Genomic DNA, 18,805 nt, shown 5'->3' with positions numbered 1-18,805 from the left:
GATCACCTCCGTCAGTGTCATCCCCCAGCGAGGTGGACCAGATACTGGCGCAAGCCTTGATCGCCACACTGACAGCCTCCACCGAACGCGATCGGCTTCAAGCAAAGACGCTTAGTGAGCGCGAACACTCCGCCACGGAAAGAGAGCGCCTCCAGGCTCAACAGACGAGCGAGCGCGAACAACGAGAGCGCCTCCAGGCGCAACAATTAAGCGAGCGCGAACACTCTGCAGCGGAACGAGAGCGCCTTCACGCGCAACTCCAAGCGCAAGCCCTTAGTGAGCGCGAACACTCTGCTACTGAACGAGAGCGCTTCCAGGCGCAGCAAAGGAGTGAGGACGACCGCATAAGACTGGAGGAGAGGCGCCTTCAGACGGAAGAGAACATCGAACGAGACCGCGCCAATGCACAGCGCGACGCCGCCAATGCCCAGCGCGAAGCAGAGCGCGACCGGCTGCAGGCGCAGATGATAGAACAATTGATTGCCAGGGCGACACCCCCTCTCTCCGCACGGAGCTCCCGGAGATCATCACGACAAGGGTCTAGGGCACCTTCCCCTACCCGACAAAGCGACCCGGAACCCGGCCAACAGGAGGAACCTGTCTACGTCTCCGAACCCCCTCCCCGACCGGTCCATACGAGACCCAGCCAACGGGAAGAACCGGCCTACGTCGCCGAGAGACTGACTAGAAGACTCCAGGACCTAGAAGAGGAAGAGGAAGAGGAGGAATGTCAAGCCCACCAGCAAGAACGTACTCTGGACCAGGAGGCCCAGTACAGCCCCGACTTCAGCCCCGAGTCACTGCACTACAAACCCCCGACTCAACTCACGGGTGAGTTTGACGTACAGTCAGCACCGAGGAACAGCACCTGGGGACCCGGCCTCTGGTACCCACCAAGTACCAACCCACGACAACACGTACGGGGAGACTCGCCCAGGAGGCCTCTTCCCCTACGCTCACCAATGTACCAGCCATCCATGGCATCGTACCTTGGCACACCGACGTTCCCAGACTTTACGCGCGAGGACAGAGCACAGTACACGGAATTACGCATGTGTTTGGAGACTATGATGTCCGACGTCCCCGACGAGTCGTACAAATATGCCATCCTCCTCAAGCATCTCAAGGTGCCCAGAGCGTATAACATAGCGCTGGCATATTCCAACTCAAGCACCCCATACTCCGCGGCTCTAGTGGCCCTCGACCAGCGTTATGGACGCATATGGGATTACGTGATCCAAGAAATACGGGATATCGACCGCCTCCCCCCAGCCAAAGACAATAGAGCCCTGGATGACCTCTCTATCAAGGTACAATCCCTAGTAGGGATGCTGGGGTCCCAAAAGGAGAAGGGGAGATATGAACTGTATGCAAATTCTAATGTGGAGCGAATACTGGAGAAGCTCCCTCCAGCCCGCCAAGAGCGTTTTCGGCGGCAGAGAGACCACCGTGATCCCGACGGCCCCGAGCCATCCCTCCTAGACCTGGCCGCTTTCCTCGCAAGGGAAGTTAGCAGCCTACGACTGGACACATTCGTGTGGAGTGGATCTAGCCCAAGAGATGGACCTCGGAGGTCCAACGATAACCGCCGGTCAGTGACCGTTATGCACCAGGCCGAGTCAGTGCCGCAGCACAAGAACCACAGCACCCCCCCGAACAAGGGGAAGTGGAAGATTGTATGCCAGTACTGTGAAAAGGAACATTGGCTGTCTCAATGTGACACTTTCAAGAAGATGACCGCTGACGAGGTGAGTCAGTGGATCAAAGCCAACCGCCGCTGCTTCCGCTGCGCGCGCAGCCATATGGCAGCTGAGTGCCGTTTAAAGAAGAAATGCAGCAAGTGCGACGGCGCCCACTTGGAGGTCCTACACGACAGCAACAAGAAGAATCCCGTACCCCCCAGCAGCTCGAGAGTGAACGTCATGTACATAGACCCTGCGAAGAGCGGGAGCTCCCGAGTGCTCTTGAAGGTGGTCCGAGTGATATTAAGCTACGAGGACAAGGTCATGGACACTTACGCCGTCCGAGACGATGGGTCAGAAAAGACTCTCCTCCTCGCATCCGCCGCAGCCCGGCTGGGTCTGCGGGGGAGCGAAGAAACAATGACAATCCGTACCATTAGAAGAGACCTGAAGACCATAAAGGGTGAAAATGTCTCCTTCACGATAGCAGCGGTCGGGCAGCCCGAGAAGCAGTATAGCATTACTAACGCCTTCACCAGCCACGACATAGGCCTGTCACAGTACACCTACCCCATCCCAAAGCTGATGGAAAAATACGTGCACCTAAGTCAACTACCTATACCGATCATCGACGACGCCACCCCAACCCTGCTCATAGGATCCGACCACGCACACCTCATCGTCCCAACGGACCGGGTCCACATCGGGCCCAGAGGCTGTCCAGCAGCGGTCGAGACCCGCCTGGGTTGGACACTACAAGGCCCCCTCTCCGGGTCTTCCAACCGACCGACAGCCACTCGCTGCCTCCACTCAAGGATAAACGAAGAAGACACCACCCTCTTACAGCACGTCGAGAGGCTATGGACATTAGACGCGATGCCCTTTAAGAATGAAAAGAAACTCGTTCGCTCAAAGGAAGACACTTATGCCATAACCCTCCTCGAGCAGAGGACAAAGAGAGTCGAGGTCAATGGAGTGATGAGATACGCAACTCCACTCTTGAGGCGAGAGGGTATGCCCACCCTCCACGCCTCAAAAGAAGCGACAGAGCGATATCTACTGAACACAGAGCGGCGTCTAGCCAAAGACCCCACTCAAGCCACTGTGTACCGCGCTGAGATCGACAAGTTGATCACAGTGGGACACATAAAGAAAATTGACATTCAAGAGGCCGACCAGACGATCGAATCATGGTACGTGCCCCACCACAAGGTCCACCACAACGGCAAGGATCGCATTGTATTCAACTGCAGCTACCAGATCGGACTACAGAATCTGAATAAAGAACTCTTGCCCGGCCCAACACTCGGCCCCTCTCTACTCGGCGTACTACTACGTTTCCGCCAAGACAAGGTGGCCATCAGCGGCGACATCAAAGGGATGTTCCTGCAGGTGCGACTAGTAGAGGAGGACAAGCCCTTGCTGCGGTTCCTATGGAGAGAGAGGATCAAAGATGAGCAACCATCCATCTACCAATGGGAGGTCCTCCCCTTCGGAACCACATGCAGCCCATGCTGTGCTACGTTCGCACTGCAAAAACATGTGACAGAAGACCCTGAAGCTGACGAGGAGGTCAGACAAAGTGTAGAGAGGAGTTTCTACGTGGACAACTGTCTGCAAAGCGTCTCGACGCCAGAAGAAGCCGAAGCCCTCCTACTCAAGCTCCGCGCCTCACTGATCAAAGGTGGCTTTGATCTCCGGCAGTGGGCCAGCAGTGACCCTCAAGTACTTCGCAGCCTCTCCCCAGAGACAAAGGCACCAAGCAGCGAGACCTGGATGGCGACCATCCCAGGTGAAGCACAAGAAATGACATTAGGCCTAGTCTGGCGCTTCAAAACAGACTCGCTACATTACAAATACACACCCCTGACCACGGAGCAGGGAAGGTCGACCCCTCTACCGACCACCAGACGGAGCGTATACAGAACACTCGCAAGGCAATACGACCCGCTGGGGTGTATCCTACCTTACACCACCCGGGCGAAAATGATTGTGCGAGAGCTGTGGGACGGGGAACAGGGCTGGGACGACCCCATGCCCGACCGCCTCGCTTCCACCTGGAGAGAGTGGGAGAGAGAACTCAACTCGCTCCAAAATGTGAACATACGCCGAAGCTACTTCCCACCCACAGTGCGGCTGGAGACGTGCCAGATGGACCTGCACGTCTTCAGCGACGCCTCAGAAGTGGCCTACGGCTCGGTGGCTTACTTGCGGGCCCGAGAGGAGGGAGGAGAAATACACACAGCCTTCATCCTGGCTCGCTCAAGGATAGCCCCCCGCAAGCAACAATCGATCCTGCGTCTAGAGCTCTGCGCAGCTCTGGTAGGCGCGCAACTCGCCACGTTAATCCAACGTGAACTCACCATCCCGGTGCAAAGAACAATCTTGTGGTCAGACTCCATGACCGTACTCACATGGATCCAGTCCGATTCTTGTAGATACAAGGTCTTCGTGGGAGTCAGAATCACAGAGATCCAAGACCTAACAGGATCAGCGTGCTGGAGGTACGTGGACATGAAACAGAACCCAGCAGATGTCATCACACGGGGGATGTCCCTAGATGACCTCACACGTCACAATATCTACAGTGACGGTCCTGAGTTCCTCAAGCTCCCGGAAGAAGAGTGGCCTAACCCCACACCACGGGAGGCTAGTCAAGAGGAGGCAGAGATCAAGAAATCTATGTTCTGTGGGTTGACGCACACACCAGTCCCCACTGACCCTAACATAGACGACTGCCTCACCTTTGAGAGTGCGCAGCTAAAGACATTCCTGTGGCACCACCCTGAGGTTCCCCCCACTACCGACATTAACGCAGCTAACTACGAAGAGGCAGAACTCCTTCTGCTACAGCGAGCCCAAAGAGACTCGTTCCCCGACGAGCTAGACTGCCTGCAGGGAACAAAGCCAATCCCGTCAGACAGCAGACTGCTCCACTTGGCCCCCGAGCGCGACACCCATGGCCTCATCAGGGTGGGTGGTCGTCTGAGACGGGCCCCGGACTTAACGGATGACGTCATGTTTCCTATAGTCCTCAATAGCCGACACAAGGTCACTGAGCTCATCATAAAGAAATACGACGAGGATGTGCACCACGCCGGGGCAGAGAGAGTCTTCGCTGAAATCCGACATCGCTATTGGATACTGCAAGGAAGAGAAGCAGTACGACGCTTCCAGCGGACCTGTCTAGACTGTCACAAGTGGCGAGCACAGCCCAGTATACCCATGATGGCAGACCTGCCTCCCTGTCGCCTCCGACTCGGCGATAAGTCCTTTCACTCCACCGGCGTGGACTGCTTCGGCCCGCTCTACGTGAAGAAAGGAAGAGGGACGGAGAAGAGGTGGGGCATTGTATTCAAGTGCATGACCACCCGAGCAATACACATAGAACTCCTTCCGACCATGAGTACGGACTCATTCCTCATGGCCTTTCGGAGATTCACAGCGCGAAGAGGAAAACCGTCTACGTTGTTGTCTGATCACGGGACAAACTTCAAAGGCGGAGAAAGAGAGCTGAGAGAGAGCTTCCAAGCCATGGGTCCAGAACTTAAGACCCACCTCGCTCCTTCTCAGATCGACTTCCAGTTTAACCCCCCGAACGCCCCTCACTTCGGGGGAACCTGGGAAAGAGAAGTACGTTCCATAAAGACAGCTCTGTACACCGTGCTTGGGGCCCAGACCGTGGCTGAAGAAGTCCTCGCGACAGTCCTCACAGAGATCGAGGGAGTATTGAACTCAAAGCCCCTCGGTTACGTCTCAAGTGATGTAGCAGATGTCGACCCAGTCACCCCCAACACACTCTTGATGGGGCGGCTGGACCCCGCGCTTCCACAGACGGTGTACAGACCCGAAGAAGCGAACGGCCGAAGAATGTGGAGGTACAGTCAAGTATTGGCTGACAAGTTTTGGAACAGTTTCCTCCTCCACTACCTACCGTCTCTCCAAACCCGCCAGAAATGGGTAAAAGATAGAGACAACTTACAAGTGGGCACAGTCGTTATGATCATAGACCAGTCACTACCCCAAGCTATGTGGCCGGCCGGCCGCGTAAGCAAAGTGATCACTGGTGCCGACGGAAAGGTCAGAGCGGCAGAAGTTATTGTCCAGGGACGGACCTACACCCGACCCGTGGCGAGGCTGATAGAATTGCCGAGGCTCCCTGACTCCCTTGATGACGATCATGACCCACTGACTTTGTAGATTGCCCTACCCCCCACAACAGACATTGAGTAGTTGACTGGACTATTAATCTGTCTTCCTTTTAACTAATTAGGTGCGGACTAATTAGGAGGCGGCTGTTGTGAAGGGCCAGATTAAACTGAATATATATATGTATCGTTTGATATCCTTTGTATATTATTTATATATATACACGGAATATCCCTTTACCTGCGTACAGACCAGAGTAATATTCGCTCTCCTATTGGACAGCGCCCCCAGGCGCCAACGCGCAAGCCCCCAACGGCAAGTTCAAAGACAACTCCAGGCATGTCAGAACATGCCCAGAGTCTGCGTAGTAATACGAGACAAGGACTGAGGTTGGGACTAGATATTCACTTAAGTATAAATACGGCGCAGGTGTAAACAGCAGTAGTTCAATTCAGTTCAGTACCTTACCACCTTCACCACGAGTCAACGTGCAGTGAAGTGAGCAACCTTGCGTCTAAATAGAGCATTGAGAACCGCGTGCGAATAGAATGTTAAACTGTCAGAGTTTAATGAAGTAACGTTGAGTTCGACTTAATCTAATGTGAAGTAATAGTCGATCATTTATTCTATATTGTGCGGCCACAGTTCTTCCGTGTGTAGCATTACCCATCGGTTCGTCGTGTCTTTAGCTAGTGCACTTATCCAGGCTGTGTAGCCTAAATACGTCGCCCACACCCGAGGAGTCCTAGGCGAGAACCGTTGGACATGTACACAGGAGAATCGGCGCCGGCGATTGCAGAACCATTCCTGGTTGGATTATATTGCTTTGGGACCGTGACCACCGGAGAAGAGCACCGTTGATTTCCACTGTCGTTTGGGATTCAACCTCGTGAGGATTACCACTCGGGCCTGCCTCGGGGAAGGGGCTGGCTAGCTGTCGTCAATGCTGTCGAGCATCTTGGATTACAACTATTGCTTAGTCTGCGGATCAAGGGAGTACAAGCACCGATTCCTGTACCTGGAGTCTCTTTATTCCTCGTTGACTCAGACGGAGTACCCGAACATTCCTCTACCCATTGTCTCCAGTTGGTACCGGTGTTGCCCTATATAATTGCTACTATACAACAGGTGGCGTCAGCTTAGACCCATCATAGTATTCCTGCTATTCTTAGTAGTGACTTATGCTCTTGACTGACTTTACGTATATTCTTCGCCATACAAGCGCAACCCTAATTCTCATGCTGTAACCTAACGTTGCCTAATAATAATAAATTACCCTCCAATAGTATTTCTGTGTCAATGCCGTGTTCTTGTGGGTGTTAACCATCAATATTTGATGTACTGTTTGGCCAGTAATTAAAGTACATAACTAGCAGTGGTTTAATATATCACAATCTTTAATACAGTCCGGGTTTTGTAACCCCTCAGTTACAATTGGTCCTTCGAGCCGGAGGGTATCAGTGTAATATTTAATATAATATTAATATTAACCATGGCCAGCGGTGAACACTCCCCAAGCGGCTCTCCCAAGCTAGAACGCCCGCAGCGCAAACGTCAGCCACCTCCCTATCTGGAGGAATTCGCTTTCGTTCTACCCCCTAGCTTATCTAAACAGACGTTAAATAAGGATAAAGCGGATAGTCAAAGCATGTCAAATCCTATCGACTTGGCGACCCTGCCAGTAGAGACCCCAGTGGGTTCAAACGAAACTGACTCAGCTCACGGGGGGGACCAGGTGGGACATGACATGACTATAACTCCAGACAGCGTCACCGGGATAGACCCCGGAGCGCTCCAGGATAAAGAAAGCGCTCCAGGGATAGAACCCGACACACAACCAAGAGAAGAGAAACGCGCCCAGGAGATGGACCTCGGGGCGCGCCAGGAGAACAGATCTCCAACGAGCCCTGTCAGCACCCGATCACCTCCGTCAGTGTCATCCCCCAGCGAGGTGGACCAGATACTGGCGCAAGCATTGATCGCCACACTGACAGCCTCCACCGAACGCGATCGGCTTCAAGCAAAGACGCTTAGTGAGCGCGAACACTCCGCCACGGAAAGAGAGCGCCTCCACGCGCAACTCCAAGCGCAAGCCCTTAGTGAGCGCGAACACTCTGCCGTGGAACGAGAGCGCCTCCGGGCGCAACAATTAAGTGAGCGCGAACACTCTGCCATGGAACGAGAGCGCCTCCAGGCTCAACAGACGAGCGAGCGCGAACAACGAGAGCGCCTCCAGGCGCAACAATTAAGCGAGCGCGAACACTCTGCAGCGGAACGAGAGCGCCTTCACGCGCAACTCCAAGCGCAAGCCCTTAGTGAGCGCGAACACTCTGCTACTGAACGAGAGCGCTTCCAGGCGCAGCAAAGGAGTGAGGACGACTGCATAAGACTGGAGGAGAGGCGCCTTCAGACGGAAGAGAACATCGAACGAGACCGCGCCAATGCACAGCGCGACGCCGCCAATGCCCAGCGCGAAGCAGAGCGCGACCGGCTGCAGGCGCAGATGATAGAACAATTGATTGCCAGGGCGACACCCCCTCTCTCCGCACGGAGCTCCCGGAGATCATCACGACAAGGGTCTAGGGCACCTTCCCCTACCCGACAAAGCGACCCGGGACCCGGCCAACAGGAGGAACCTGTCTACGTCTCCGACCCCCCTCCCCGACCGGTCCATACGAGACCCAGCCAACGGGAAGAACCGGCCTACGTCGCCGAGAGACTGACTAGAAGACTCCAGGACCTAGAAGAGGAAGAGGAAGAGGAGGAATGTCAAGCCCACCAGCAAGAACGTACTCTGGACCAGGAGGCCCAGTACAGCCCCGACTTCAGCCCCGAGTCACTGCACTACAAACCCCCGACTCAACTCACGGGTGAGTTTGACGTACAGTCAGCACCGAGGAACAGCACCTGGGGACCCGGCCTCTGGTACCCACCAAGTACCAACCCACGACAACACGTACGGGGAGACTCGCCCAGGAGGCCTCTTCCCCTACGCTCACCAATGTACCAGCCATCCATGGCATCGTACCTTGGCACACCGACGTTCCCAGACTTTACACGTGAGGACAGAGCACAGTACACGGAATTACGCATGTGTTTGGAGACTATGATGTCCGACGTCCCCGACGAGTCGTACAAATATGCCATCCTCCTCAAGCATCTCAAGGTGCCCAGAGCGCATAACATAGCGCTGGCATATTCCAACTCAAGCACCCCATACTCCGCGGCTCTAGTGGCCCTCGACCAGCGTTATGGACGCATATGGGATTACGTGATCCAAGAAATATGGGATATCGACCGCCTCCCCCCAGCCAAAGACAATAGAGCCCTGGATGACCTCTCTATCAAGGTACAATCCCTAGTAGGGATGCTGGGGTCCCAAAAGGAGAAGGGGAGATATGAACTGTATGCAAATTCTAATGTGGAGCGAATACTGGAGAAGCTCCCTCCAGCCCGCCAAGAGCGTTTTCGGCGGCAGAGAGACCACCGTGATCCCGACGGCCCCGAGCCATCCCTCCTAGACCTGGCCGCTTTCCTCGCAAGGGAAGTTAGCAGCCTACGACTGGACACATTCGTGTGGAGTGGATCTAGCCCAAGAGATGGACCTCGGAGGTCCAACGATAACCGCCGGTCAGTGACCGTTATGCACCAGGCCGAGTCAGTGCCGCAGCACAAGAACCACAGCACCCCCCCGAACAAGGGGAAGTGGAAGATTGTATGCCAGTACTGTGAAAAGGAACATTGGCTGTCTCAATGTGACACTTTCAAGAAGATGACCGCTGACGAGGTGAGTCAGTGGATCAAAGCCAACCGCCGCTGCTTCCGCTGCGCGCGCAGCCATATGGCAGCTGAGTGCCGTTTAAAGAAGAAATGCAGCAAGTGCGACGGCGCCCACTTGGAGGTCCTACACGACAGCAACAAGAAGAAACCCGTACCCCCCAGCAGCTCGAGAGTGAACGTCATGTACATAGACCCTGCGAAGAGCGGGAGCTCCCGAGTGCTCTTGAAGGTGGTCCGAGTGATATTAAGCTACGAGGACAAGGTCATGGACACTTACGCCGTCCGAGACGATGGGTCAGAAAAGACTCTCCTCCTCGCATCCGCCGCAGCCCGGCTGGGTCTGCGGGGGAGCGAAGAAACAATGACAATCCGTACCATTAGAAGAGACCTGAAGACCATAAAGGGTGAAAATGTCTCCTTCACGATAGCAGCGGTCGGGCAGCCCGAGAAGCAGTATAGCATTACTAACGCCTTCACCAGCCACGACATAGGCCTGTCACAGTACACCTACCCCATCCCAAAGCTGATGGAAAAATACGTGCACCTACGTCAACTACCTATACCGATCATCGACGACGCCACCCCGACCCTGCTCATAGGATCCGACCACGCACACCTCATCGTCCCAACGGACCGGGTCCACATCGGGCCCAGAGGCTGTCCAGCAGCGGTCGAGACCCGCCTGGGTTGGACACTACAAGGCCCCCTCTCCGGGTCTTCCAACCGACCGACAGCCACTCGCTGCCTCCACTCAAGGATAAACGAAGAAGACACCACCCTCTTACAGCACGTCGAGAGGCTATGGACATTAGACGCGATGCCCTTTAAGAATGAAAAGAAACTCGTTCGCTCAAAGGAAGACACTTATGCCATAACCCTCCTCGAGCAGAGGACAAAGAGAGTCGAGGTCAATGGAGTGATGAGATACGCAACTCCACTCTTGAGGCGAGAGGGTATGCCCACCCTCCACGCCTCAAAAGAAGCGACAGAGCGATATCTACTGAACACAGAGCGGCGTCTAGCCAAAGACCCCACTCAAGCCACTGTGTACCGCGCTGAGATCGACAAGTTGATCACAGTGGGACACATAAAGAAAATTGACATTCAAGAGGCCGACCAGACGATCGAATCATGGTACGTGCCCCACCACAAGGTCCACCACAACGGCAAGGATCGCATTGTATTCAACTGCAGCTACCAGATCGGACTACAGAATCTGAATAAAGAACTCTTGCCCGGCCCAACACTCGGCCCCTCTCTACTCGGCGTACTACTACGTTTCCGCCAAGACAAGGTGGCCATCAGCGGCGACATCAAAGGGATGTTCCTGCAGGTGCGACTAGTAGAGGAGGACAAGCCCTTGCTGCGGTTCCTATGGAGAGAGAGGATCAAAGATGAGCAACCATCCATCTACCAATGGGAGGTCCTCCCCTTCGGAACCACATGCAGCCCATGCTGTGCTACGTTCGCACTGCAAAAACATGTGACAGAAGACCCTGAAGCTGACGAGGAGGTCAGACAAAGTGTAGAGAGGAGTTTCTACGTGGACAACTGTCTGCAAAGCGTCTCGACGCCAGAAGAAGCCGAAGCCCTCCTACTCAAGCTCCGCGCCTCACTGATCAAAGGTGGCTTTGATCTCCGGCAGTGGGCCAGCAGTGACCCTCAAGTACTTCGCAGCCTCTCCCCAGAGACAAAGGCACCAAGCAGCGAGACCTGGATGGCGACCATCCCAGGTGAAGCACAAGAAATGACATTAGGCCTAGTCTGGCGCTTCAAAACAGACTCGCTACATTACAAATACACACCCCTGACCACGGAGCAGGGAAGGTCGACCCCTCTACCGACCACCAGACGGAGCGTATACAGAACACTCGCAAGGCAATACGACCCGCTGGGGTGTATCCTACCTTACACCACCCGGGCGAAAATGATTGTGCGAGAGCTGTGGGACGGGGAACAGGGCTGGGACGACCCCATGCCCGACCGCCTCGCTTCCACCTGGAGAGAGTGGAAGAGAGAACTCAACTCGCTCCAAAATGTGAACATACGCCGAAGCTACTTCCCACCCACAGTGCGGCTGGAGACGTGCCAGATGGACCTGCACGTCTTCAGCGACGCCTCAGAAGTGGCCTACGGCTCGGTGGCTTACTTGCGGGCCCGAGAGGAGGGAGGAGAAATACACACAGCCTTCATCCTGGCTCGCTCAAGGATAGCCCCCCGCAAGCAACAATCGATCCTGCGTCTAGAGCTCTGCGCAGCTCTGGTAGGCGCGCAACTCGCCACGTTAATCCAACGTGAACTCACCATCCCGGTGCAAAGAACAATCTTGTGGTCAGACTCCATGACCGTACTCACATGGATCCAGTCCGATTCTTGTAGATACAAGGTCTTCGTGGGAGTCAGAATCACAGAGATCCAAGACCTAACAGGATCAGCGTGCTGGAGGTACGTGGACATGAAACAGAACCCAGCAGATGTCATCACACGGGGGATGTCCCTAGATGACCTCACACGTCACAATATCTACAGTGACGGTCCTGAGTTCCTCAAGCTCCCGGAAGAAGAGTGGCCTAACCCCACACCACGGGAGGCTAGTCAAGAGGAGGCAGAGATCAAGAAATCTATGTTCTGTGGGTTGACGCACACACCAGTCCCCACTGACCCTAACATAGACGACTGCCTCACCTTTGAGAGTGCGCAGCTAAAGACATTCCTGTGGCACCACCCTGAGGTTCCCCCCACTACCGACATTAACGCAGCTAACTACGAAGAGGCAGAACTCCTTCTGCTACAGCGAGCCCAAAGAGACTCGTTCCCCGACGAGCTAGACTGCCTGCAGGGAACAAAGCCAATCCCGTCAGACAGCAGACTGCTCCACTTGGCCCCCGAGCGCGACACCCATGGCCTCATCAGGGTGGGTGGTCGTCTGAGACGGGCCCCGGACTTAACGGATGACGTCAAGTTTCCTATAGTCCTCAACAGCCGACACAAGGTCACTGAGCTCATCATAAAGAAATACGACGAGGATGTGCACCACGCCGGGGCAGAGAGAGTCTTCGCTGAAATCCGACATCGCTATTGGATACTGCAAGGAAGAGAAGCAGTACGACGCTTCCAGCGGACCTGTCTAGACTGTCACAAGTGGCGAGCACAGCCCAGTATACCCATGATGGCAGACCTGCCTCCCTGTCGCCTCCGACTCGGCGATAAGTCCTTTCACTCCACCGGCGTGGACTGCTTCGGCCCGCTCTACGTGAAGAAAGGAAGAGGGACGGAGAAGAGGTGGGGCATTGTATTCAAGTGCATGACCACCCGAGCAATACACATAGAACTCCTTCCGACCATGAGTACGGACTCATTCCTCATGGCCTTTCGGAGATTCACAGCGCGAAGAGGAAAACCGTCTACGTTGTTGTCTGATCACGGGACAAACTTCAAAGGCAGAGAAAGAGAGCTGAGAGAGAGCTTCCAAGCCATGGGTCCAGAACTTAAGACCCACCTCGCTCCTTCTCAGATCGACTTCCAGTTTAACCCCCCGAACGCCCCTCACTTCGGGGGAACCTGGGAAAGAGAAGTACGTTCCATAAAGACAGCTCTGTACGCCGTGCTTGGGGCCCAGACCGTGGCTGAAGAAGTCCTCGCGACAGTCCTCACAGAGATCGAGGGAGTATTGAACTCAAAGCCCCTCGGTTACGTCTCAAGTGATGTAGCAGATGTCGACCCAGTCACCCCCAACACACTCTTGATGGGGCGGCTGGACCCCGCGCTTCCACAGACGGTGTACAGACCCGAAGAAGCGAACGGCCGAAGAATGTGGAGGTACAGTCAAGTATTGGCTGACAAGTTTTGGAACAGTTTCCTCCTCCACTACCTACCGTCTCTCCAAACCCGCCAGAAATGGGTAAAAGATAGAGACAACTTACAAGTGGGCACAGTCGTTATGATCATAGACCAGTCACTACCCCAAGCTATGTGGCCGGCCGGCCGCGTAAGCAAAGTGATCACTGGTGCCGACGGAAAGGTCAGAGCGGCAGAAGTTATTGTCCAGGGACGGACCTACACCCGACCCGTGGCGAGGCTGATAGAATTGCCGAGGCTCCCTGACTCCCTTGATGACGATCATGACCCACTGACTTTGTAGATTGCCCTACCCCCCACAACAGACATTGAGTAGTTGACTGGACTATTAATCTGTCTTCCTTTTAACTAATTAGGTGCGGACTAATTAGGAGGCGGCTGTTGTGAAGGGCCAGATTAAACTGAATATATATATGTATCGTTTGATATCCTTTGTATATTATTTATATATATATACACGGAATATCCCTTTACCTGCGTACAGACCAGAGTAATATTCGCTCTCCTATTGGACAGCGCCCCCAGGCGCCAACGCGCAAGCCCCCAATGGCAAGTTCAAAGACAACTCCAGGCATGTCAGAACATGCCCAGAGTCTGCGTAGTAATACGAGACAAGGACTGAGGTTGGGACTAGATATTCACTTAAGTATAAATACGGCGCAGGTGTAAACAGCAGTAGTTCAATTCAGTTCAGTACCTTACCACCTTCACCACGAGTCAACGTGCAGTGAAGTGAGCAACCTTGCGTCTAAATAGAGCATTGAGAACCGCGTGCGAATAGAATGTTAAAGTGTCAGAGTTTAATGAAGTAACGTTGAGTTCGACTTAATCTAATGTGAAGTAATAGTCGATCATTTATTCTATATTGTGCGGCCACAGTTCTTCCGTGTGTAGCATTACCCATCGGTTCGTCGTGTCTTTAGCTAGTGCACTTATCCAGGCTGTGTGGCCTAAATACGTCGCCCACACCCGAGGAGTCCTAGGCGAGAACCGTTGGACATGTACACAGGAGAATCGGCGCCGGCGATTGCAGAACCATTCCTGGTTGGATTATATTGCTTTGGGACCGTGACCACCGGAGAAGAGCACCGTTGATTTCCACTGTCGTTTGGGATTCAACCTCGTGAGGATTACCACTCGGGCCTGCCTCGGGGAAGGGGCTGGCTAGCTGTCGTCAATGCTGTCGAGCATCTTGGATTACAACTATTGCTTTGTCTGCGGATCAAGGGAGTACAAGCACCGATTCCTGTACCTGGAGTCTCTTTATTCCTCGTTGACTCAGACGGAGTACCCGAACATTCCTCTACCCATTGTCTCCAGTTGGTACCGGTGTTGCCCTATATAATTGCTACTATACAACAGGTGGCGTCAGCTTAGACCCATCATAGTATTCCTGCTATTCTTAGTGACTTATGCTCTTGACTGACTTTACGTATATTCTTCGCCATACAAGCGCGACCCTAATTCTCATGCTGTAACCTAACGTTGCCTAATAATAATAAATTACCCTCCAATAGTATTTCTGTGTCAATGCCGTGTTCTTGTGGGTGTTCACCTTTGATGTACTGTTTGGCCAGTAATTAAAGTACATAACTAGCAGTGGTTTAATATATCACAATCTTTAATACAGTCAGGGTTTTGTAACCCCTCAGTTACAACGGTACATAGGGGTGGATTCACTTCTTAGTGCAGTGGCCTGTGTCGTCGCCCGCGGCACGGGAGCTCCCCTTTTCGACTCCCCCTCGGGACATTAACATTTAACATCAACACAACGCAGACCAATATGATCCGTCACACTAGCATCATTTGGCTAACCTAGCATCTAGCCTGCACGGGAGTCAGTCTGAAGCACACATTGATAAGTAGCAAACAACATGGTTTATAAATCCATGCATCCATGAAATCCTCTCACTAATATTTTTTTTTTCGTTTTCACTGTTGAAAACGAAGCTAGTATACAATACAGAACCATGGCATCTGGACCCACTGGCTACTACAACACACAAGCTGTGGTTAATTTCAAGAGAGCTTGATTTGATAACATCAGCAACAACAGCCTGAGTTCTCCCTGAGAGATAATCATAAAACCAGTACGCTCATCCAAACCTATCGAACAAGCTTATTTATTAAAACATTATGGTCACCAATGTCAAATGCTGTAATAAATGAATAAAGAGTACAGTACAGTGCTGACGGTTATCAATATAGTTAACAATATTATTTATTAAGTGTTGCTGCTGTAACTACCATGGTACCACTGGTCTAAACCCTGAATGCTGTGGTTGTAAAAGGTTATAAGTATCCAGGAAGTCACTGCGATTAACTAATGATTCTAGGATTTGGGCTAAGCTGCATCATTTTGATATTGGATGATAATTATGTAAGTCACTGGAATCACCCCCTTTATGTAAACAAACATCTTGAGCATCTTTCCACACATTTAGGATTTCACCAGAGATTAATGTTCCCGGGTACAAACAACCAAATATCGAAACCATTTAAATTACAGAGATCTACCAGACAGGGATGTCCAATTTCTCCTTTGCTATTTTTATTCACAATCGAACCACTAGCGATGACAATTAGACAAGATCCGGGAATCACAGGGATGAAAATAGGGAGAATGGAGCATCGCCTATCGCTTTTCACGGACGATATAATACTATACTTAACAAAATTAGACACTTCAATTAGAAATGCTAACGAAATACTAGAGAGATTTGGAGTATTTTCAGGATATAAAACGAATCAAAATAAAAGCGCACTTATGTTACTTAATAAAAGAGAAAGGGAAAAAGCGCCGGTACGCAGTTTGCGAGCTCCCCCAAAGGGTTTACTTACTTAGGGATAAAGATAACCCCGGAGATTGAAGACTTAGTACAAAATAACTACGATCCAATAATGACAAATGTAGAGAATAGCCTTGAAAGATGGAGTAAATTTCCAATATCAATGATAGGCAGAGTGAATATTATTAAAATGACTATATTGCCTAAATTCCTATATCTATTCCAGTCAATCCCAATGCCCTTACCTGAAACCTTCTTTCGGAGATTGAAAACGATGTTCACACGTTTCATATGGAACAATAAAAAGCCCAGGTTGAGACTGACACTGCTTTACCTCCCGTATGCCAGAGGAGGGCTTAGACTTCCAGATATGAGGCTTTATTACTGGGCGGCACAGCTCAGGACAGCAATGTTCTACTTTCAATATGCAGATATACCAGCTTGGATGCATGGAGATAGAAAAAAAAGAGACAAAAATTACACTAGATGCTATATGTATTCACGACAGAGTAACTTATTGATAAAACATACAAAAAACCTGTTCCTCCAAAATACAGTAAGGATCTGGCACAAAGCACACTTACACTTAGGTAGAAGGGATACATTATCGGGGTATACACCAATCTGGGGGAATGAGGAATTTAAACCGGGAAGGAATGATGGGGGATTACAAAATTGGGCAGAAAGAGGTTTAGGTAAGATTAAAAACGTATACATAGAGGGGGAATTGATGACCTTCGAACAGATAGTAAGCACATTTGATATCTCAAGAACCCATAGATTTAAATACTTTCAAATCAGCAGCTACATAGTCTCAAAGAACAGGGGCACAGCGGAGCCACCCACATCCATAATAGAAAGACTTACGAGGGACAATATGGATGGGAATGAATGAATGAATGAATGAAAACTTTATTTAACAGATTGCAGAATGGGTACAATACAGTACGGCTCAATACATACAATTGTTAAGGGGATGCAGACCTGAGAAAGACGTTTGTCTTGTTTCCATCAGGGTCCCCCATTTTCAATTCATATAGACATTTATGACATACACAACATACATGACATTTATGGCATAGGGACATATAGGTATTTAGTACTGATACATTTGTGACATAAACGGTATTCAAATATACAGTACTGTTACCCCTAGATCCTGACAGAGTATATACATATGATGGGGAGGGGACTATACATTAGGAGGGGGTGGGTGGGTGGGAGAGAAATATACATACGGCGGGGAGGGAATACATGCGGTGGGGAGGAGACTGTCTATTAGGAGGTGGTGGGGGTTTTGGGCATTTACGGTGGCCAGTTTCGAATTGCAGCCTCCCGTAGGTGCTCTTTAAGAGCGGTTTTGAATGTGGGCAGGGATTCACATTCCTTTACAGCTTTGGGTAGGGCGTTCCACATTGTTGTGGCATAATTGCGAAACGTGTTTAGTCCCTTGTTTGAGCCGAATCTGGGTTTAACATGATTTGTTGAGCCATGGTGTAGTGGTTGTGGTATTCACTGACCTTTGGGAAGTATTTTGACATGTACATGGGCACCCCGGTCGTATAGTGTATCTTGTAGACCAGGCCAGGGAGAGGACAATTATCCAAGTTTTATGATGTGTTGTTATTATCAGGATTGGAAGAGAGCTCTTTGAGCAGTTTGCGGGCATGGGAGAGGGACATGCAGGTGAAAATAGCAGAAGAGGACTGGGAACAAGCATGTGAAATGTCACAGACCCTTTCAATTAATACCAGATGTAAACTTCTACAATATAAGTGGGTCCATAGAGTATATATGACACCAGAGAAATTACACAAGTTTTATCCCATGATCCCGGATGAGTGTACTAGGTGTAGGGTAGAGGTTGGGACCCTATACCACTGTATGTCAGAATGTGAGAAGATACAGGAATATTGGAAAGAAATCTTGGAACTCATATCTGAGATGACAGAGATAGAAATCCCGACCGATCCTAAGTTATGTATACTACACTTATATCCAGATAAATGTCCAGCTTATGCTAGAAAGAGGAAATTGAAAATTTTTTGTCTGTTACAACTTACAAGCCAAGAGAGTGATAGCTCTGAACTGGAAGGAGATACAGGGACCAGGAGCTAAACAATGGTTAAAGGAAGTGTCAGAAAACGTAGCAATGGAAAAGCTAACATACATACAGAAGGGAAAAACAGAACAGTTTGAAAGGACATGGACATCGTTTATACATTTCCTGAAAAATGTGAGGATCTAAAGGAAAGGGATAGGAAACAAGAGAGGTTTTTTTTATATATTTTTTTCTTTCTTTTTTTATATATATTTCTGTGATTACTTATAATTTATTTAACAATATTTGTTTTTATTATTGTAATACGTGAATGTTAATTTGGATTATAATTAGGGAAGGGAGGGGGCTGTAATGTCTCTTTTTTATTTTTGTCATGTCATGTGTTACTGTCTGTATACATGTGTATATGTATAAAAGAAAAAATGCAATAAAAATATTGTTAAAAAAAAAAAGTATGCATTCTAATTCCAATTTTACTACTGGTA

The 18,805-nt window shown here is 51.1% G+C and overlaps 1 protein-coding gene across 1 annotated transcript in view; it reads left to right on the top strand.

Annotated features, from left to right (window-relative positions):
* The window catches only part of LOC311228181 (uncharacterized protein), a gene marked incomplete at its 3' end in the record, with an annotated part of 120,858 nt that overhangs the window by 86,095 nt on the left and 15,958 nt on the right, over positions 1-18,805 (top strand). The window lies entirely within an intron of this gene.

The sequence above is a fragment of the Notolepis coatsorum genome (assembly GCF_963971535.1).
Source record: "Notolepis coatsorum genome assembly, chromosome: 5".
NCBI lineage: Eukaryota > Metazoa > Chordata > Actinopteri > Aulopiformes > Paralepididae > Notolepis > Notolepis coatsorum.
The sequence above is the reverse complement of the archived record's forward strand: the minus strand, read 5'-3'. Positions and strand labels throughout refer to the sequence as shown.